General features: G+C 44.7%; 1 protein-coding gene across 4 annotated transcripts in view; it reads right to left on the bottom strand.

Moving 5' to 3' along the window:
• FGGY (FGGY carbohydrate kinase domain containing) overlaps window positions 1-14,357 on the bottom strand; it is a 372,408-nt gene that overhangs the window by 334,833 nt on the left and 23,218 nt on the right. For 3 of the 4 annotated variants that reach the window (XM_045026481.1, XM_045026483.1, XM_045026479.1), the window contains exon 2: window positions 8,687-8,778. The exons of the other annotated variant lie outside the window; for it this stretch is intronic. The gene's annotated coding sequence lies outside the window, so the exon portion shown is untranslated. The remainder of the gene's footprint in view (window positions 1-8,686; window positions 8,779-14,357) is intronic. 4 annotated transcript variants of the gene reach the window in all.

Genomic DNA, 14,357 nt, shown 5'->3' with positions numbered 1-14,357 from the left:
ATGATCAGCATTAAGACAAAAATTCAGCAACATGGAGCAGCCTGCTGCTGGGGCTGCACTGTCAGTTTGGAGTGTGACTTTCCTTAATCTAAGCCCTAGATTTGTTATTTTAGAGGATTGAGATACATAGATCATGTTGGCACCCCATCATTCAAAGTATCTTGTCTCTAAATAAAGGGTCAATGGGAGTTTTGTCTGAACAAGCATAAGTTGTTCTCAGGATTTGATCCCCTACATAATATTAAGTAGTGAAGAGAATGTCAATTTGTGATGGCAGAATACAGGATAAACTATGAAAATAATATTGTGGTTCTGAGAAGCACTGAGCCTGAACAGATTGAAGTCCATGGGTGGCCAACACCTCTCAGGAGCGGAAGCCTTACCCGAAGACTAATGAAGTCAACGGAAAGACTCTTAACTGTGGAGCAGGTGCTTGGCCTAATGTCTATTGCACAAGAGTTGTGATGAATATTCTTAGAGAATCATTTTTTTTTAAAAACGACCTTTCTAAAATAATGATTACCCTGATTCACTGATCTCTTCACACAGAAGCAACATTTGCTACTGTTATTATTTCTCCAGAATTAAAAATTCCTTTAAATTAAAAAGGAAAAAAAACAAACAAATGCCAGCCTTTTTGCTACATGTAGTTGAGTATTAACACTGTGGTTGTGTGTCACTTCATCTACTCTGTTTCATAATCTTTAAATTATTCCCATACTCTCTGATCCATAAGACAGGCCAGGGCTGGAGAATGAACATGGGTACAAGGTTGCTTGAAGGCAGGGCCCAGGGAAAGTTCAATCGTGCAGAGGCATCCAGGGAAGTTACTGTTGCACCAGTGTGTGAAAGAAATGGAGGTTGGGGAATGAACTTGATTTGAATGTATGTGTGGCAGAGGGGGTCTAGATAGTCTTTCTACTGCTACTCCCACCTCAACCTTCCCCTACCCCCATACAAGATGCCATTGCCAGGAACTGCTATAGATGCTAGAGCACCAGTTGTGAGATTGCAGATCAGTACATGAAGTGGAGGGTCCATGAGATGTGGGGCACTGAAATGGTTATCTGACAACTCTCAGGTTAACAGGCTTGTATAAAGAGTCAATTCAAATCGCTCAGTAGAAAATAGGCTTGAAAAGAAGAAAATCAGCTCAGTAGTGTGTTAGGGATTCCGTTTAGCACTGCTCCCTCTGTTTAGCTCAGGTTTCGTTTTTCCACACGTAGAAACACACGTATAGACGTAGCGTACTACACAATGCCTTGCTAAAGTCACCCAAACGGCAGTTACAACCATATCCAAGATCAACAAGTTTTTTTCGCAAGCAGCCCTTTGTGTTTAGTAAGCATTTTCCCTGGATTTTCCCATTTACCAATCCACGAACAGGTGTTCTGCAGCTGAACATGAGCTATTTAAGGGTAACCTACATAATAAATTCTCAAGCTGGCAAGCAATGTTACATGAGGAGCTAGTTACCAGCTGTGGGTAAACTTTGTTCAGACAAAACAAACACTCTCAAGAAGACCAAAGAAACAAGATTCTTTTTTCTGTTTAGTTGATTAGTTTCCCCTCTTTATGCTTTGGTATAACAAGTCCTAAGGAAGAGAATGGGGCCAGCAAAACTATACATTTTAAATGATGTGACATTAGAGAGCGGCTGTCCTTAAAAACTTTCCACTTTTACTTTGGATAACTCAATAGTGTGCGATACTCCCTCTACTTCTATAGGGAATAGCCAATATGGCCAATACTGAGGGCACATTCTTTAAGGCAGTTGGATTCTTCCACCCCGCCCCAAGAGAAAGCACTATGAGGAGAAAAAAGCAAAAATCTTGCTTATTTAAATGCCAGGTCTCCCAGTTTTCACTTTCAAGCCACACCAGGATTTTGTAAGCCATTTAGTCCCCATTCTTGCATCCTTCCCATGTCATATTTTAAAAGTCTCTTTCCAGGAACAGTGCAGCATGTTGTTCAAACTGGGACGTTTTTTTATGAGGGAGAGACCCCATTATGCTATGGTGTTCCTTATGGATGGAGCATTACGCACCCACTTGCTCAAATGAATAAAAAACGTGCCCAGGTCTGGCTATCCATATCACCCTGAGAAGGCTTCCTTTGATTAAGGAATTTTCTTAAAACAGGAGTCCTAGAGTCCAAAAACTGAACAGGCTGTTTCTGGGCTTTCCTATTACTGAGGTTCTTAATACAACTATTTCTGAGAGGGCTGGAGGATGTGGGACAGGTTTCAGGACCCAAATGACCAGTTCATCCAAGGAAGTTGAGTAGAGCAGAGGAAGTTTCCTTTGGCCTCTCCCTTCAGTGATCTGTTTTTGGGGAGAAGCAGAAGTGGATGGGGCCTTCATTAGAACAATTGGTTTCAAGCACATCAGCTTGGTACAGATAAACAAGCAGTTCTGTCTGTGTAGCTATGAATGCAAGTGTTTATGGCCAAGTTGCATCTTTCCAGAGATACCTATGGGGGACAGAGGCCAGGAAATGGTGCAGGGAGGATCCCATTCCTTCCCCTCCCCTCCCCCTCCCCCCCCCACACAAAATGAATTGAAAAAAAACCTGTAAAAATATAAGCTGTCACTAAACTGCAGGGTCTTTCCTGTTCCTGCTTGCAAGCTCAAGGGCTCCGCAGGGAAGTGTGAGATCTGGTTCCAGCAGCAGTCAGTTCGCAGGGATACAGCATAGAGTAAGGTGGGGTGAGTTGTGCCTTTGTTTTAGAGAGCAAAAAGCTTGGTGTCTGTATTTTGAGGTTCTTGTGCATTAGCATTCTGAATTCTAAGAAGTTAAGCCATGTTACGTTCCAACCTTCCAGCAAGAGCATTTGTGTGTTTAAAACAGCATCGCTGAGTACGCTGTGAAACAGAACATGCTCCTCCCCGATCCCTCCCTACTGCTACTGGCTAGCTGCCCCACAATCCTGCAAAACAGACCTCTTCAAAAGTGGTGCAAGCCTAGAATATAAGCGGGTGTTCTTTCAAGCAGTTAGTGCTTAGGGGAGGCATAGGGAAGGGAACAATGCCACAGCACATGGCTTGTCCCTCTAGCATCTTATTCACAAACTTTCATGGAGTAATGGTGGAGGGGTTGATGCTGGCTCGACAGGAAAAATGGCTGCAATCAAAACTACCCACTCTCCCAATCCCAGACAGCTCTCTCTACACACTGAAGCGGAGGGGATGATCTTACCCTGAGTTTAGAAAAAGTCATCCTAGCTCAAAGATGGCAGCTAAGCTCAGGATGGGCTGCCAGGTCAGCATTTTGGGCAAGAAATCTGGCGGTCAACAAATACGTATGAACGTCCATGGTCAGGAGTTAATCAACTTTACAGTCATGCCCATTTGCAGAGGTGCCATAATATCTACTCACAACCGAAGCAGATTCCTGCTCATCTGCCAACTTTCCAGGCAATGATGGGATTATATTCTTATGCAGACTGCAAAATTGTAGTAAATGCCAATTTGTAATTTTGACATCTGCATAAGAATGCAAGTGCCATCTCTTCTAGTTTCTCCTTAATCTCGCCAATGATTAAACATTAGCTTTACTGAATATACTTGTTCATTAGCCCGTTCGTGTATAAGCTGACCCCCCCCAAATGGATAGGTAAAAATAGCAAAAAACTATATGATCCTTTCGTAAACCGACCCTATATTTCAGAGGTTGGAAAATTTTGGCTCCCAGCCTGTCAGGGTAAGCCACTGGCGGGTCGGGATGTTTTGTTTACTTGCAGCGTATGCAGGCATGGAGCCCCTTAGCTCCCTGTGGCTGTGGTTTGCCGTTCCCAGCCAATGGGGGCTGTGGGAAGTAGTGCATCGTGGCCGCAGGCAGCTGAGGGGCTCCATGCCTGCAGACACTCCAGCTAAACAAAATGACAATGTATTAGATCAGGGATCGCCAACCTTTAGTGTGCGGCCCACCCTGGTGGGCCGGGCCAGTTTGATTACCTGCCACATCCACAGGATCGAACGATCACGGCTCCCACTGGCCATGGTTCACTGCTCCAGGCCAACGGGGGCTGCGTGCCAAAGGTTGACGATCCCTGTATTAGATATTCAATTCAATGATTACATAGAGTTTAAAATCATCAAATTTTGGTGCAGACCCGTTTATAAGCCAACCTCTGCTCTTTGATGAGTCACTTTTTTACCAAAAATATTTGGCTTATGAACGAGTACATATGGTAAGTCCTTTTTTTAATATTTAATCACACCCACTGATATTTAAGGGGCATATGAAGACCTGAACAATGGAAACAAGAACAAGACGTTCACAGGCACTTCTGGCTGTGAAATAAGAGAGGCTGTATTGCAAGGGACACGTGAAACCTGCTAATAGTGCTTAGTACTTCTCGGTTACCTTTATTTTAAAACCCTATCGCTATGGAGTCTCTGCACATTCAGTGCCAGCCCTCACAATAGCAACAGCAGAGAGAAGAAACGGAGTCATTCCAAGGGGATCCAGCAGGTTGTTAATGAAGAAACAAGTTGTTAATCAAGTTTATGAAGTGGCAACTAGTTAAAAGGGCATGACACATTTAGTCAAGAAAAAGACATACCGTACCCTCCCGTGTGAGGCAGAGTGTTAAAAATGGGATACGAAACTCTGCCTGTGAAACACTTCTGTTGTGCCAACTATAGCTGATAAGGAGGTGTGTATATGCACAGTGGGCTAGTAGACAGAGTTGGACGAGCTCAGGAGATTGCAACTCACATAACCCAGAGCCTGGATATATCGGCTAGGCAGATGCATAAGGTCAACAGGTGCAGAGACTTGCTCTTTAAAGACCTTGAGTCAGGATCAGTTGTGGAATGTATTATCAGTGTGGGTCACTTCAGTATAGGGTCATGACGGATAGATTTTGCCAAAGTGGAGGGGTGTGTCTAAGCCCCACCAAACAAGATTTGTTCATCAAATCCTTGAAGTTACTGTTGTTGCTCTGGACTGAGACTGGTGTAACTGAGATCAGGATCTGACCTGCTATCTTTAAACTTTTACCTTTTTTAACCTACAAAAATCCAATAGGCTGTTGTATTCATTCAATGGTCACAACAGCAACACGGAATTGGTTTTCTGGTTTCCCCAAGCCCTTGAAACAGAGGAACCTGGTAATTTCTTAAACCACAGGAAACTTAAAACACTTCTTTCAGTGTAGTTTCACAAAACACAGTTCCTGCACCAGTGTGGATTGGAAGATGTTACTTACAGTAGACTTTAAAAAGAAAGAGGCGCCTAAGGCTGAAGCAGAGTTGCCATTTCCCCTTATTCTAATTTTTTTAAGTATCACTAGAGCTGATATTAATAGTCCAAAATGCAGCACTATCATTACTATAAGCTATAGCTATTTGTGTGCATTGTGGCAGCACCTATGAGCTCCTATCAGACCAGGAACCCATTGTGCTAGTCACTGTACACACACAAAAAAAGTTCCTGCCCCAAAGAGCTTACCGTCAAAGTGAACTAGACAGTAACTATTGTTTTGCATGATTACTCTTGTAAACCATTGTATAGTAAGGGCTTTGAAAAAAAATAAATAAATAAATAAAAGGGGGGAAACTGAGGAAAGTGGAGACCCAGGAACAAGCCAGCACAGCTCTGCTGAAGACAATGTTGCTATGCTCATTTATCCTGCCTCCACCTCCTAAACAGGTTAACGTTATTCCCCTGTCTTTTTCAGGCTACGTCTGCACTACGGCACCTACAGCTGCACTGCTGTGGCGCTTCTGGTGAAGATGCTCTAAGCCAGGGGTTCTCATACTTCATTGCACCGTGACCCCCTTCCAAAAACAAAAATGACCACAGGACCCCAGGAGTGGGGGGGAATGGAACCAGAGCCCACCTGAGCCCTGCTGCCCCAGGCAGGGGGGCCAAAGCCCAAGCCCCACCACCCTCAGGCTTTGGCTTCAGCCTCAGGTGCTGGGGCTCGGTCTTTGGCTTCAGACCTGGGCCCCAGCAAGTCTAAGCCAGGCCTCGCGACCCCATTAAAATGGAGTCCTGACCCACAGTTCGAGAACCGCTGCTCTAGTCCAGTGGGAGAAAGCTCTCCTGTTGGCTTAGTAACTCCTGCCTCTGCAAGAGGCAGCGGCTATGTCGGCGGGAGAAGCCCTTCTGCCAACATAGTGTTGTCCACACCGGCTCTTTGGTCAGTATAACTTACATTGCTCAGGGGTGTGAATAATCCACACTCTTGTGCAACATACGTTATACTGAAGTAATGTGGAGTGTAGACATAGGGCTTTGGATCAGGATCCATGAGGCTATGATTAAGATCCAAGTTGGCTCTGCAAATAGGGGGAAGGAGCAATGCTGTTCCCCACCACGTATGCCTGCCTAGGGGCCCATTGGCACACACAGATACTGCTGCGTCTTTCTATACTGCCTGTGCAAATTCAATTTGCTTTTAGAGCTCCTCTCCACCAGGATAACTGGAAGGAAAGACCAGGGCCGCCCGGGGGGGGGCAAAGGGGGCAATTTGCCTCGGGCCCCGGGCTCCGCAGGGGCCCCCAAGAGAACAGCGGAGGCTCCCACCTCCGCCCCTCTCCTGGAGCCTCAGCGCATCAAGCGCCGAGTCTCCGCCGGGGCCCCTGAGCCCCGCCCCGCTCAGAGCCGCGTGGTGAGGGGGCGGGGCTGGGAGCTCCGGGCTGAGCTCAGCTGCCTCTGCTCGGCGGGGAGCTCCCAGCCCCGCCCCCTCCCCACGTGGCTCTGAGCGGGACGGAGCTCAGGCCCCGCCGGAGACACGCTGCGGCTGTTCTGGTGAGGCGCTGAGACTCCGGGTGAGGAGGGAGCCGGGGGTAAGAGGCTGGGGCCGGGGCGGGGGGGAAGCGGGACCCGCCGCCGAAGCGCAGCCCGGTCTTCGGCGGCGCGGGGACCCTCCCCCGCCGCCGAATTACCGCCAAAGACCGGGCTGCGCTTCAGCGGCGGGTCCCGCTTCGGCGGTAATTCGGCGGCGGAGGGCTCCCGCCGCGGGTCCTCAGGGCACTTCGGCGGCGGGTCCCAGAACGGAAGGGCCCCCGCCGCCGAAGACCCCGGGCCCCCGGAATCCTCTGGGCGGCCCTGGGAAAGACATGCCCCAATGATAAGAATTTAGTATAATCCAATACATCAAGCAGAGAAACAAGGAGCTGTGAACTTAAGCCCTAAATTAGGTACCTGTCTTTTTTATACATAGACATTTGCACATTCACATATACAAAATGTACTAGTTAATGCATTGTTCTATTTTTAATTAGTCTCCGATTATTATTGTTTGGCTTCTTCTGCTGCTCTCCCTTTAAGTCCTAGTAATAATATTTAAGCATTTAAAAGGAATAACCTTTCACTGCCAGGGATATTTAACAATTTGGTTCAATCACCAACTAATTGCCAAAGAGGTTACAGCATAAGTACTGAGCACTTACTCATAACGCCTTTTAAGTACAGACAATTTCAGAAAGGCCTTTAAACATCTGGGCAGAATCTGCAAAGACTGAATTGGTTGAGATTTGTAAGTGATGCCTCTTTTCCGCAGTAGGTGGATCAGTGTGTGCTTGTGTGTTAATCTGCTGTCTTTTGGGAATGTTTCCAGTCAGTCATTCTACCCTCTTTTGCTCCGCTTGGTGTTGTTTCAGAAAAACTAACTTGGTCCCAGCATTAAGTAACTGAACAGGAACTAATATTGCCATATATAGGCTGTACAGAGGTGGAGCAACATGTTGAACTAACAATACATTAATAGGCATCTATGCTGGACCAATCTGAACACTATTTCTTCATTTGATTATGAGGGGACATGAAATATAAGGCCCCAGTGCTGATGATTAGCAAGAAAGTGGTCTTCCTTAAAAATATATGCAGATGTTCAAACACTGTGTGCTGAATAGCACAGTAATGGAATATAAAAAGAGTTTGACACCCATAAAATGAAGCTCTACTTCAAGGTTTCTCCTTCCCTTACTGGCCAGAGGTCTGTATATTATCTCTAAGACGCTGCAACCCCTGTTCCTTCCTCCTGGGGCTATCTGCATTTCTTAACCACCCACCCACCCACACAGTTGTAATGACATTCGTCTGATGGGAAGTTTAATCAGAGGAGTAGATGGTGACTTAGTTATGATTAGGTTTGGAAGCATTAGATTTTTAATCAGTAAACATCAATTTCACTTTACACACATTAGATAGATAGATATTCCCATTGACCATAGAAATTTACTGACAGGCAAAGTATGAAAATGCTGCCTGAGAACATATTAGAGTTTGATTCAAGGCTAAAATTTTGACATATGATGGTGACAATTTGCATTTTAACAGTTATAAAAATTTAGCTTTTGGAATCTCAAAGTCTACCATCATTAAATAATTATTGTCTGATCCCAATAATTTCCCTCAACTGAGAAAATTTAAATTGGTAAAAATAAAAAGCTTAAAAAACAAAAACCACCAATATTGCCATGAAAACTTTTTAAAACAAATTCTGCCAACTCTAGTTATTATTACTTTTCATACTAATCAAATTAAAAAACTAAAACCCCAGATGAAAGCATATAAATAAAATGCAAAGTTGCAAACAAAGGGCGTAATTCAAGGGGTATTTTATGCACGGAGTAGCTGCAGAATCAGACCCAAAGAATGGGGTAGAATTCAATAGCAAATGTAATATCTGTGGGTCAAAACTTCAAGTCCTTACTCATTTATTACTTACATCAGGCTGATGAAAACTGAGTGCAAGGCTGAGGAAATGCTGTTGGCTTCTCAATGCTTCATCTACAGTCAATATACACCAGAGTAACTCCACTAAAGAAAAAAAAATTCAATGCATAAGACATAAGACATAGCATAAGACAACCATAGGTGAAATCAGATTCAAACCCCAGATAAGGTCCTCAGGATTTGGCCTTATGTTACTCTTCTAATACTAATGTTTTAATGTTCACTAACCTAATTAATAGGAACTGAAATGGGATTTCCAACTGCCTGGCAAAAACAAAAACTAGACAGTTCATTTATTGACATTATGAAATATCCAAACAAGACATTTTATTATTACCAAACAAAATACAACAGCTGGAAAAATAAACCTCAAGTTGTCCTTGAGAGTCAGGTTACAGCCCCATTAAATGAAATGGAGGGAAACAAACTGAAACAGCCAGGTTTAGAATCCCCTGAAAACTGGACGTGCAGACCCTAATGATTCAGATCAATATGTGGCTGTTTGGTTTGGTGGATGAACAGATAAGTCATCAGGTGGTGGGAAAGGGGCCTCAGAAAAGCTGAGCTGTAGTGTAAAACTTGTCAGGCCAACAAACTGTGGGAAAAAAATATTGTTGGCAAAGCACAAGAGGCATGAAGCCCTGCTAAGCTGTTTGCTGAACTTAAGAGGAAAACAGGAGTACAGATGTTAATATTAACATAAGGGCTCCCCAGCTTGGGGGGGGGGGGAGGAGGGGAAATATAGTGGATGTCCAAAAAAGTTACTCCTATCATTATAAGCCTTTCCAGTTCTATTTAAAGATGGCAAAGGAGCCAACGGGAGAAGCTGTGCTTTGCAGCTCTGCATAAACACTACAAGATAAGGGCGGTACCAGGTGTCAGCTAGCCCTGCAAAGTCACTGAAATGTCAAGGATTGTTTTTCCTCTCCTCTCTCTCTCGCCTCTGACTGGGAACTGCCGGTGTTTATTTAAAAGATATCCCTCGTATTTGGCAAGAATGCCAACAGGGCAGACGTTAATGGATTATTATTTGGAGCTGGAAGTCTGCCAAGGTGATAAGGATAGCCTGCCTACCCAAAGGCCCAAAGCCTTACCATTAACAGTGGGAGTCAGAGATGGAATTGTCATGCCAGACTGTTGCTATAGTTAGTCGGACGGGGACTTTAAAAAGAGCTCCCTCCAATCTATATTTGATCTGACCTATTTAAAAACAAACACACGCACACTTCAGGGGGTTAGAAAACAAAACACAGATTTAGGGATTCAAAGGAAGGCATCCCAGCTTCGCTTTTCAATTGGCCATAAAGAAAGGCTAATCCATTTGCAAGACCAAGGCCCGATTCTCCTCTCTTACAGCTGAGAACGGGAATAATCCAAAACCTAATGAAATCAATGTGAGTGTTTCCAGTGGCTTTGGATCAAGCCCAAGTTGGGAATACCTTAACTGAAGTCATAGAATCATAGATTATTAGGGTTGGAAGGGACCTCAGCAGATCATCTAGTCCAACCCCCTGCTCAAAGCAGGACCAATCCCCAAATGGCCCCCTCAAGGATTTAGCAGGCCAATGCTCAAACCACTGAGCTATCCTTCCCCACCTACACTCGGATAAAAGCAGTGCAGGCCAGAGGCAAATGGGGCTCGCTGTGTATTAACTTGCGTTCCTTCAAATGCAACAGTGAAACAATAGCAATGAAAATAGTATATCAATTTTCCATCACTGTCCTCTAGGAAGGGCATTTCTTATCCTTTGTTTAGCTACACTCATAACTGAAATGGTTAATGTCCAAATAACTTGGGGAGAGTGGGCTAAAGGAATGTGAGGTCTTCTGTCAGAGATCTATTTAGATTAACATTGTTTACTATTAATCATCTCTGCAAAGCCCTTTCTTTCCTGCCCAAAAAAAATACTCAGCAAACCTTACCAGCCTCTCCCTGCCCTGGTTATCATGTGTTCTCTGGGAGTCAACCCTTCCTATGCCCATCAGGCTGCATTCCCTGTAATTAAAAGGTGCTTATAATACAGTTTAGCAAAAGCAGAAGCTCTGCTGAAGCACAGTAGTATTTACTGCTGTGACTGAGAGCCTTAAAGGTTAGGTGGAATTTTCTAAGTAGTAATTTTATCTGTTTAGAGCTGGGGGGGAAAGGAAGGTTATGATCATTTGAGAGGTTGGTTTGCCATTACTGAAACCAAAATAAATAGACCTGCTTCTCCTAGCTCTCATGAACAGAGGTAGAGAAATGTTACCCCAGCCAGGCTGCCTGCAATACCTTCTTAAGGAACAAAAGGTAATGAAGGAATTAGCTAATACCTTTTCCTCTTCCAATTTCTCTCTTACCCTAGCTACACCTGAAAACAAAGCTACAGGTTCACATATGCTTAAGTCTTGTGAGCTGAATCAAAAACCAGGATCAGAACACTCTGAACTGGGTGTAGGTAGTTCAGAGCCAAATTCAAACTTTGTGACTCAAAGGCTCATGGCTACATTTTTCCTAAAGAAGTTCAGTATCTAGCAAATAGTCCTATTTTCCTACCCATTCATGTTTCATGGTGCTTTTGATCAACTGCTTCTCAAGTCTTTAAAGCCTGGCTTTTCTCTGAGAAGTGACAATGAAAACAAACATCTGGCGTTCCATAGGCATTTCAAGTATCTAGACATTTGTATGAAAAGTGTTGAGTTTACAAGTCAAGAGAGGATTTTTCTAACTGAAAACACGGAATCTGGAAATCAGCCTGGATTGTCTCTCTGCCTTTGATATTCACCACTATTACAAAGCCATAATACTGACTCCATAGCTAAGGTTGCAAGAGTTTTCATAGGCCTGGTCTACACTAGGCGTTTAAACTGGTTTTAGGAGCGGAAAACCGATTTAACGCCACACCCGTCCACACTAAGAGGCCCTTTATATCGGTATAAAGGGCTCTTTAAACCGGTTTCTGTATTCCTCCCTAACGAGAGTAGCAGCACTAATATCGGTATTACCATATCGGATTAGGGTTAGTGTGGCCGCAGATCGACGGTATTGGCCTCCGGGTGGTATCCCACAGTGCACCACTGACCGCTCTGGACAGCAATCTGAACTCGGATGCAGTGGCCAGGTAGACAGGAAAAGCCCCGCGAACTTTTGAATATTTCCTGTTTGCCCAGCGTGGAGCTCCGATCAGCACGTGTGGTGATGCAGTTAAAAATCAAAATAAAGAAAGAGCTCCCACATGGACGATGCGGACGTGATCGCTGTAAGGGCAGGCAAATCTGTTCTATCAGCGCTCCGTTACAGAAGACGAAATTCAAAATCATTTTTTAAAAATCTCCAGACAGATGCCATAGCAGGGACTCAGCGCACTGCTGCGTGACAAGCGTAACGGAAAGCCAAAGAATCAAATGGACGCTCATGGACTGGAGGACTCAAGCTATCCCACAGTTCCTGCAGTCTCTGAAAAGCATTTGCATTCTTGGCTGAGCTCCAAATGCTTCTAGGGTCAAAAACAGTGTCCGCGGTGGGTCAGGGCATAGCTAGGCAATTTACGTACCCCCCCACCCATCCCCAGAAGTGAAAGGGAAAACAATCCTCTCTTGACTCTTTTACATGTCACCCTATCTTTACTGAATGCTGCAGATAGACGCGATGGTGCAGCACTCAACACCAACATCCTTGCTTCCCCCACGCCATGGATGGCTGATGGTACAATATGACTGGTATCCATCCTCATCATCAGCCTATTGGCACATGGGGCAGTGTAAAAGGACTGGTAACCATGCTGACTAGCATCGGTAAGGTCAATCAAGGGCACCTGGTCCTAATTTTTCATGGTAGATGGTACAGTATGGCTGATAACCATCGTCATCATAGCAACAGGGGGCTGAGCTCCATCAGCCCCCACCCTTCATGTGTAAAGAAAAGATTCAATTGCCCCTGGACTAGCAGAGGGATGCTGGGCTCCTCTCCTCCACACTCCTTACTGTCCTGTCTGGACTATCATAGCAGCTGGAGGCTGCCTTCCACTCATATCTCACTAACAAGTCACTGTGTCTTATTCCTGCATTCTTTATTACTTCATCACACAAGTGGGGGGACAATGCTACGGTAGCCCAGGAAGGCTGGGGGAAGAACGGAATCAACAGGTGGGGTTGTTGCAGGAGCACCCCCTGTGAATAGCATACAGCTCATAATTTCTGCAGGATCTGACACAGAGCAGCTGTGCTCTCTGGTTCTATGATACAGTGGTTCTCTAGTACACTTGCCCATATTCTAGGCAGGACTGATTCTATTTTTAGATACCAAAAAGGAGGGATTGACTCAGGGAGTCATTCCCAATTTTGGCTTTTGCGCTCCTGGCTGATCTCAGCCAGGGGCACTTATGACAGCAGCAAATGGTGCAGTGCAAAAGGACTGGTAGCCACGATCATCTTATTACCAATTTATGGTATGGTAGATGGTACAATATGGCTGGTAACCATCTCTGCTATCATGCAAAAGCAAAAGCATGCTGCTGTGTAGCGCTGCTGAATCGCCTCTATGAGCGGCATCTAGTACACATACGGTGACAGTCACAAAAGGCTAAACAGGCTCCATGATTGCCATGCTATGGCATCTGCCAGGGCAATCCAGGGAAAAAAGGCACGAAATGCTTGTCTGCCGTTGCTTTCCCAGCGGAAGGAGTGACTGACGACATTTACCCAGAACCACCCGCGACAATGATTTTTGCCGCATCAGGAAACCTGGAAATTCCAAGGGGCGGGGGAGGCTGCGGGAACTATGGGATAGCTACGGAATAGCTACCCACAGTGCAATGCTCCAGAAATCGACGCTAGCCTCGGACCGTGGACGCACACCACCGATTTAATGTGTTTAGTGTGGCCGCGCACACTCGATTTTATACAATCTGTTTTGTTAAACCGGTTTATGTAAATTCGGAATAATCCCGTAGTGTAGACGTACCCTTTGTGAAGTGGATTTGAACCATTCGGCCTCAGGCTTTCTGAAAAATAGCTCCTTCTCACCTGAAATGCTTAATGTGTAGTCTCTTGCAAAGGAAGATTTATTTTTAGATATTTGAGGTTAAGCACACAAGGTATTTCTGAGTTATGGATCAGGAATAAACAGTGTGTTTGCCACTTTTTACAAAATTTCTCCTAGCTTTAGGCCAATGCCTAACAGACTGCTTGCTTTACAAACTTCAGATTTGTTTTAGACACTAGCCCTCAATGAGAACCTTTGACTAAAACGTTTGAGATTACTGAGACCGAATGGGGCATTGTTGGGCTGTTAAGGGTCAAATTGCTAAATTCTTGGACGTATTTTAAACTTGGGTGTGAAGTCTCATGGCAATTAAGAGGAACATGGAGAGCATTCAGAGCCTCCAAGTCCCAGGAGACCATAGCTATGGATTACATTTACTAGGATTTATGTATATAGCCTGAGAAAGTAATAGCTATAAGGCATGGGGTTTATAATCTCTGGTGGCAAAAGCAGAAGAGTTTTTAAATCCCAAGAGAAAAAAAACCAGCTACGGTTCTGTGCAGCAAAAAGCTGCAGGGAGGACAAATTAAGTCTTGTAACACCAATTTACTATTGTTTCTTCCTCCTTCATCTATCTAGTATCTATTGTGCAGTCAGTCTGCATTTTGAGGCAGCAGTTTTGTTACTCTAAGTAGCCAATCCA

This window comes from Mauremys mutica, chromosome 8 (genome assembly GCF_020497125.1).
Source record: "Mauremys mutica isolate MM-2020 ecotype Southern chromosome 8, ASM2049712v1, whole genome shotgun sequence".
Classification (NCBI taxonomy): Eukaryota; Metazoa; Chordata; order Testudines; family Geoemydidae; genus Mauremys; species Mauremys mutica.
Note: the sequence above shows the minus strand (reverse complement) of the source record. Positions and strands in the feature narration are given on the sequence as shown.